Raw genomic sequence first — 6,014 nt, forward strand, 5'->3', positions numbered from 1 at the left:
TTCAGAAAATATTTTTACTGGAAAAAAATCATATAAATTGCTTAGTAGTGCCTGGAAGTTGACAACCCAGCTGGCAAATGTGTCGTGGAACTTGGTGTTGTGGACGTTATGCCTTGGCAGGCATCCTCCGTCTAAATAGGCCGTCATATGAGGGCTCAACTAGAGACGTAAGCAGTTATGTAACATAACAGCAGATTGAGTTGCTCACCTCAGTCTTTGCGCAGCATATCTCTCCTCACATATTGTACGCCATCACTGAGTCTTCTGAGCTGACAGTCATCTTTGTGTGATATTTGTGAAGGAAAACTGCTTTATGATATCCTAAATAAGTGTTTTAGAATTCCCTGGTGGGGGGTTGTACTGAAAAGTCCACCTCAGTGTTTTGTCTTCGTAGGATGTTTGGCAATATTTAGAGACATTTTTGGTTAAAATGTCAGATAAACATGTTTAAAATGGACACAAAAACAATCCATTGATTGTGAACAAATGGAGAATGAATGACAGGGGCTTTATTGAGCAAACTAACTTCAGAGGAGGAAAGTCATGGGATTTATGAACTGATCAGTCTGGAACTACCAACATGACACACAGAAATATCAAGGAAATGAATAGTAAGTCATGGGGCAAATTTGCTCATTTAACTGTTTAATTTGGTTGACAGAAAAAAAAATGTATTCACAAAAATGTATGAGAATATTTCATACCCAAACATTTTAAACAGCATGTTCTTGGATAGGGCTGTGTTATGCCTCTTTCATTTCCTCTTCAATTGTCCTTTTGATTTATAACCGTGACAGTGAGAAATCTGGGAGAGGCAAATTTATTTTTTAAAAGAAAGATTAAACTTAAAATGGTAATTTAGAATCAATTTGTTTGTAGGGAGTAGAGGTACAAACTCCCAGTTATAAATAAATCATGGGAGTGCAGTATACAGCATAGGGAATACTTTAATATAGCAACAAGATATAGCAATATTGTAATACTTTAGTGACAGCCAGTAACTAGACTTGTGTGGAGCATTTTGTAATGTAAATATCTAATTCTGTACACCGGAAACTAACAGAATATTGCATTTCAGTTATACTTTGATAATTTTCTAAAAGTTTGGAAGAAAAACTGTGTCATGCATCATAGAAAAGGGTTTCTTATAGCAAATTTATCAAATTTAATTCAGTAACTGGCTTTTGAGCAACTGATCCAGAGCAACTTGTGTGTGTAATTTTTGCAAGGAGAAAGAAGCTGCTGATTATTTCTTATCATTTGTGAGGTCAAGAGGCAAGGCACTGAGATCATGCAACACTGTGTCAAGCCAGACGTGAGGCCACTGTGTTGGTGTCTTCTGACACTCTACCCTTCACGTTAGGGTCCCCCCACCACCACTGCCAAAGACTGACTATGGGTACCCAGCTATAGACCAGGATGCTGAGATGAGCACCAAAAAGCTCATAGTACCAAGCATTTCCACTCAGAAGCCTCTGGAATGAGAAGCCTTCTGTCCCTGGGATTGAAGGGTAGAAGAGAATGAAGGTTTCCCATACCAACCATTACACTCTAACGGATGAGCCTCCTCTGTAAGAATCTGTCGTCGAGTGTTCATTTTGCCTCCATCCAGTGAGTAGGAATGTTCCGTTCTTGATGAGAGCTGCATGTTTTCATCAGCAACTCGGGGCTATTCCTCACATCAGATGTTTAAGCAGAGGTGAAATGTGAAGCTGTATGAAGAATGGCCAAGCAAGATGCAGAAGGAAGATGACAGGTAACCACTGAAGAAGATAGATGTGATCATGGAGGTTAATCAGAGTGGCTCATGCTCTAGACACTTGGAGGAGAAGAAGGAAGCAGGTAGATTCAGTGGAGTCCAATTCCACCTCTGCAGCCTCTTGGTTAGCTTTCTGGCCACTACTTGATGCCTATGAACCCATATCCTTATCATTAAGATGGATTTCTTGATACATATTTGTACTTATTTCCCTAAACTCATGTATATACATGAAATACCTAGCACAATGCCCACCCCAGTTAGCGTCTTCATTTCACTCCTTGAAGACAATGGGCAAAATTGCCAAACATTGGACAGATTTTTAAAAGGATGAGACTGAGGTGAAATAAGATTCAGCCATTTTTTCCTTCGAGTTTGTTCAGCTTTATAATTTACCTAAGCGGGAGCACTTTGCAGAATTAAAGGAGTCGATAAAATAATTAAAATTGTACTATTTTTGAAACGTTTATGCACCAAACAATTGTTTTTATCATATTGGTGGACCTATAAGTAGTGCTACTCAAAAGCTAATTTCAAAAATAGAATTCTCTCCAAAATAATAACACATGTATGTACATTAAAAAGCAAAATTTAAAAATAATTCTATTGATTGAACATTAAACATTGCAGAAGCAATGACTCTTGGTACCTGTTCATATAATTTGGTCAGTTCCTTATTAGTTTTCTCTAATAAAGTGTCATTCTTTTTATTTATTTTTTTTTATTTTTTATTTTTTAGAGTGTCATTCTTTTTAAAGAATGTATTTTTTCCAAAAGGGTCATATTATTTTCAATTTTTAAATGAAATTGTCCGTAGTCTTTAAAATTGCATTAATGTGGGAAACTTAGGTGGCTCAGCTGTTGAGTGCCTGCCTTCGGCTCAGGTCATGATCCCGGGGTCCTGGATTTGAGTCCCACATTGGGCTCCTTGTGGGGAGCCTGCTTCTCCCTCTGTGTCTCTGCCTCTCTCTGTGTCTCTCATGAATAAATAAATAAAATCTTAAAAAAATAAAATTAAATTGCATTAATGGTTAATAAATGTGAAATTTTGACATTTTCAATTTACTCTTCTTTGTATACTATTTTTAATTGCCCAATTAGTCTCTATAGCTGCGGATATACATGATAGGCTCAAAGCAAATTCTGTTAAATGGAGGATACTTATAGTTCTATTTTTTTGGATTGAAGTATATAAATATTTTAACCTAATATTCTTTTGCTTCCATTCAGACTAATTTCAATAAGTGTTGTTTTAATTTTAAAATTTGAGTAGAGTTGACACACAATGTGACATTAGTTTCAGGAGTATGACGCAGTGATTCAAAATCTCTATACCTTATGCTGTGCTCACCCTGTCGCCAACACTATCACATCAACTACATTCCCTGTGGTGTGCCTTCCGTCCCCATGACTCATTCATTCCGCAACTGGGAGCCTGTACCTCCCACTCCCCTTCACCCATTTGGCCCATCCTCCAGCCCCTTCCTCACTGGCAATCAATGGTTCTCTGTATTTACAGGTCTGATTCTGCTTTTTTGTTTGTTTATTCCTTTGTTTTGTTTTGTTTTTATTCCACATATGAGTAAAGTCATAGGGTCTTGTCTTTCTCAGCCTTACTTATTACACTTAGCATAATAGGTTAGACATTAATAAGTCAGGCTAAGATAAAGAAGTTGTTTTTATTTATGATTTGTTTGCCATGCTTAGATGATGTGAAGTAGATGTTTCTATTAATCCTATTCCAAAACAAAATATTAATTTGTGCAATTATAAGTGGGAATTTCATACAAAGAGTTTTCTCAAACTCTTTGAGATGCTTCTAATGAAATCATGCATGGTTGGAGCTCTCATCATGTAATTTGCTTAGTTTTTGTTGGAACAAATTTCAATGTCTTACTGTTTGCAAGCTTTGTTTTCAATCATTGCAGTTCAAATTAAAAGCTGCAATACCTAAAGCTGCTGGTGCTCCATTCATCAAATATCTTAATCAAAAATCTCCAACTTTATTCATTTCCCATGGCTAATGTGACAAATTACTGCACACTTGGTGGTTTATGACACAGAAATTTAGTTCTGATTGCCTAAAGTCTGAAATCCATCTCACTAGCCAAAGTCAGTGTCTATGGCCACACCCCGCCTGAGACTCCTGGGGAGAAACCCTTCTTGCCTCTCAGCCTCTGGTGGTTGTCAGCAATCCTTGGACTGTGTCTGCATCATGCCCTTCTCTGATCCCACACTCACTTGGCTTCCTCTTCTGCTTGTGTCAAATTTCCCACTTTCTCTTTTATAAGAATGGAGGGTCTACCTTTAGGGTTCACCCAGATAATCTAGGACAAACTGACCACCCAAAGATCCTTTACTTAATTACATCTACAAAGTCCTTTTTTACTGTGTGAAGTAACATTCACAGGATCTAGAAATTAGGACCCAGACATCCTTGCAGCCATTATTCATGATACTAAGCCAAATAATGTTGAACAACATGCAACTGCAATTTAGAAGGTGCATTTATAAAAAATTTAGTTCTGTTGTATGTCACTTAGGATGATTTATGAAGTCATTCTTTAAAAGCTTGAGGAAATGTGTGCACCACCAGTTTAAATTATTTTCAACATAAGCTTCATTGATTTTTTTTGATTAAGTAAATATGTAACATTTATATATTTTGGTAAAGACATCTTCTATTTCAATTGGAAGAATACCACAGCTTGCTTGAATTGTGTTTAGACCTCAAACAGTTCTAAACACACTTTTGCTTTACTGGTTTCTTAATTTAGTGAAATCATTGTTTTTACCACCACACTGTCTTCCACCAAAATAAGTATCTGTATCACAAGATCAATGTTGAACTTTTAAAAAGATTTTATTTATTTAATTGAGAGACAGAGAAAGCTGGGGGGTGGGGAGCAGAGGGAGAGGGAAGGAATTTCAAGTAGACGCCATGCTGAGCATGGAGCCCCACATGGGGCTTGTTCCCAAGACCCTGAGATCATGACCTGAGCTAAAGTCAGATGCTCAACCAACTGAACACCCAGGTGCCCCTCAATGTTGAACTTTTTAATAGCATTTACAATAATATTCATGATACTGTTTCACCTCTAACACACCAACAAAAATAGTTTTCAATCATTATTGGAGATAATGGACTTCCTGTTCGGAACAATTAGTGAATGATATAAAGAAGGCACCATGTAACTCTTTGATTAATGAACCCAACTTTGTGGCTTCACTTTTTTTTAAGACTTTATTTTTCTTTGAATAGTGTTAGGTTCACAGCAACATTGAGAGGAAAGTATGGAGATTTTCCATTTACCCCCCACTCCCACCCATACACAGCCTCCCCCATATCGCTGTCTCATACCAGATGGTACATCTGTGCCAATGATGACCCTACAAGGACACACTATTATAACCGAGAGTCCATAATTTACATTAGGTTTCCCTCCTGGTATAGCACATACCATGGGTTTGAACAAATGCATAGTATTATGGCTTCACTTCTGCTAGGCACACAAGAAAACTTGCAAGCCAAAACACATGAAATTCATTTCGCAGGATAGTCATTGAAGGTAAATGAAAAAGCCATGCTTCACAAAGTAAGATGTAAATGCACTTTCTACAGCTGCGTATTTTAAATGATCTTTGTGCATTGTCTCTTAAAGTAACTATTAACTTTTGAAATAGGTACTCAAGCTTCTTCAGATTTATGCCTTCTAGTTTTCACATCATCAGTGATACCCTGAAGGTAGATGTAAATGTGGACAAATATTTTGATAAAGTGGCATATTCATCCTTAACTTCCTTGATAAATGAAAGGCAGTACTTTTTTTTTTATTATTAAAAGTGTGCTTCTTGGGGCATCTGCATGGCTCAGTTGATTAAGTATCTGACTCCTGATTTCAGCTCAGGTGTTGATCTCAGGGTCAAGAGTTCAAGCCTCATACGGGCTCCACACTGGGCATGGAGCCTACTTAAAAAAAAAGAAAAAAGCTACTTTTGAGTTTATTACTTCTGACAAGGCTTATTAAAATCTTTAAAAAATATTTACCAAATAATTGAATAATTAAACAGTTATAGATTTATGGTATGCAATAAATATTGAAACTATTGCGGCAAGAGTGCTCCAACCATTCACTATATGCTCTATGGCAAAGACTGCTCAGTCTGTATTTCCTACCATGTGTATGTAATATAGGCCTGTACTGGCTTCCTTTCATTGCAATAACAAACTGCCACAAAATTAGTGGTTTAAAAA

The sequence above is a fragment of the Vulpes lagopus genome, chromosome 1 (assembly GCF_018345385.1).
Source record: "Vulpes lagopus strain Blue_001 chromosome 1, ASM1834538v1, whole genome shotgun sequence".
Lineage (NCBI taxonomy): Eukaryota > Metazoa > Chordata > Mammalia > Carnivora > Canidae > Vulpes > Vulpes lagopus.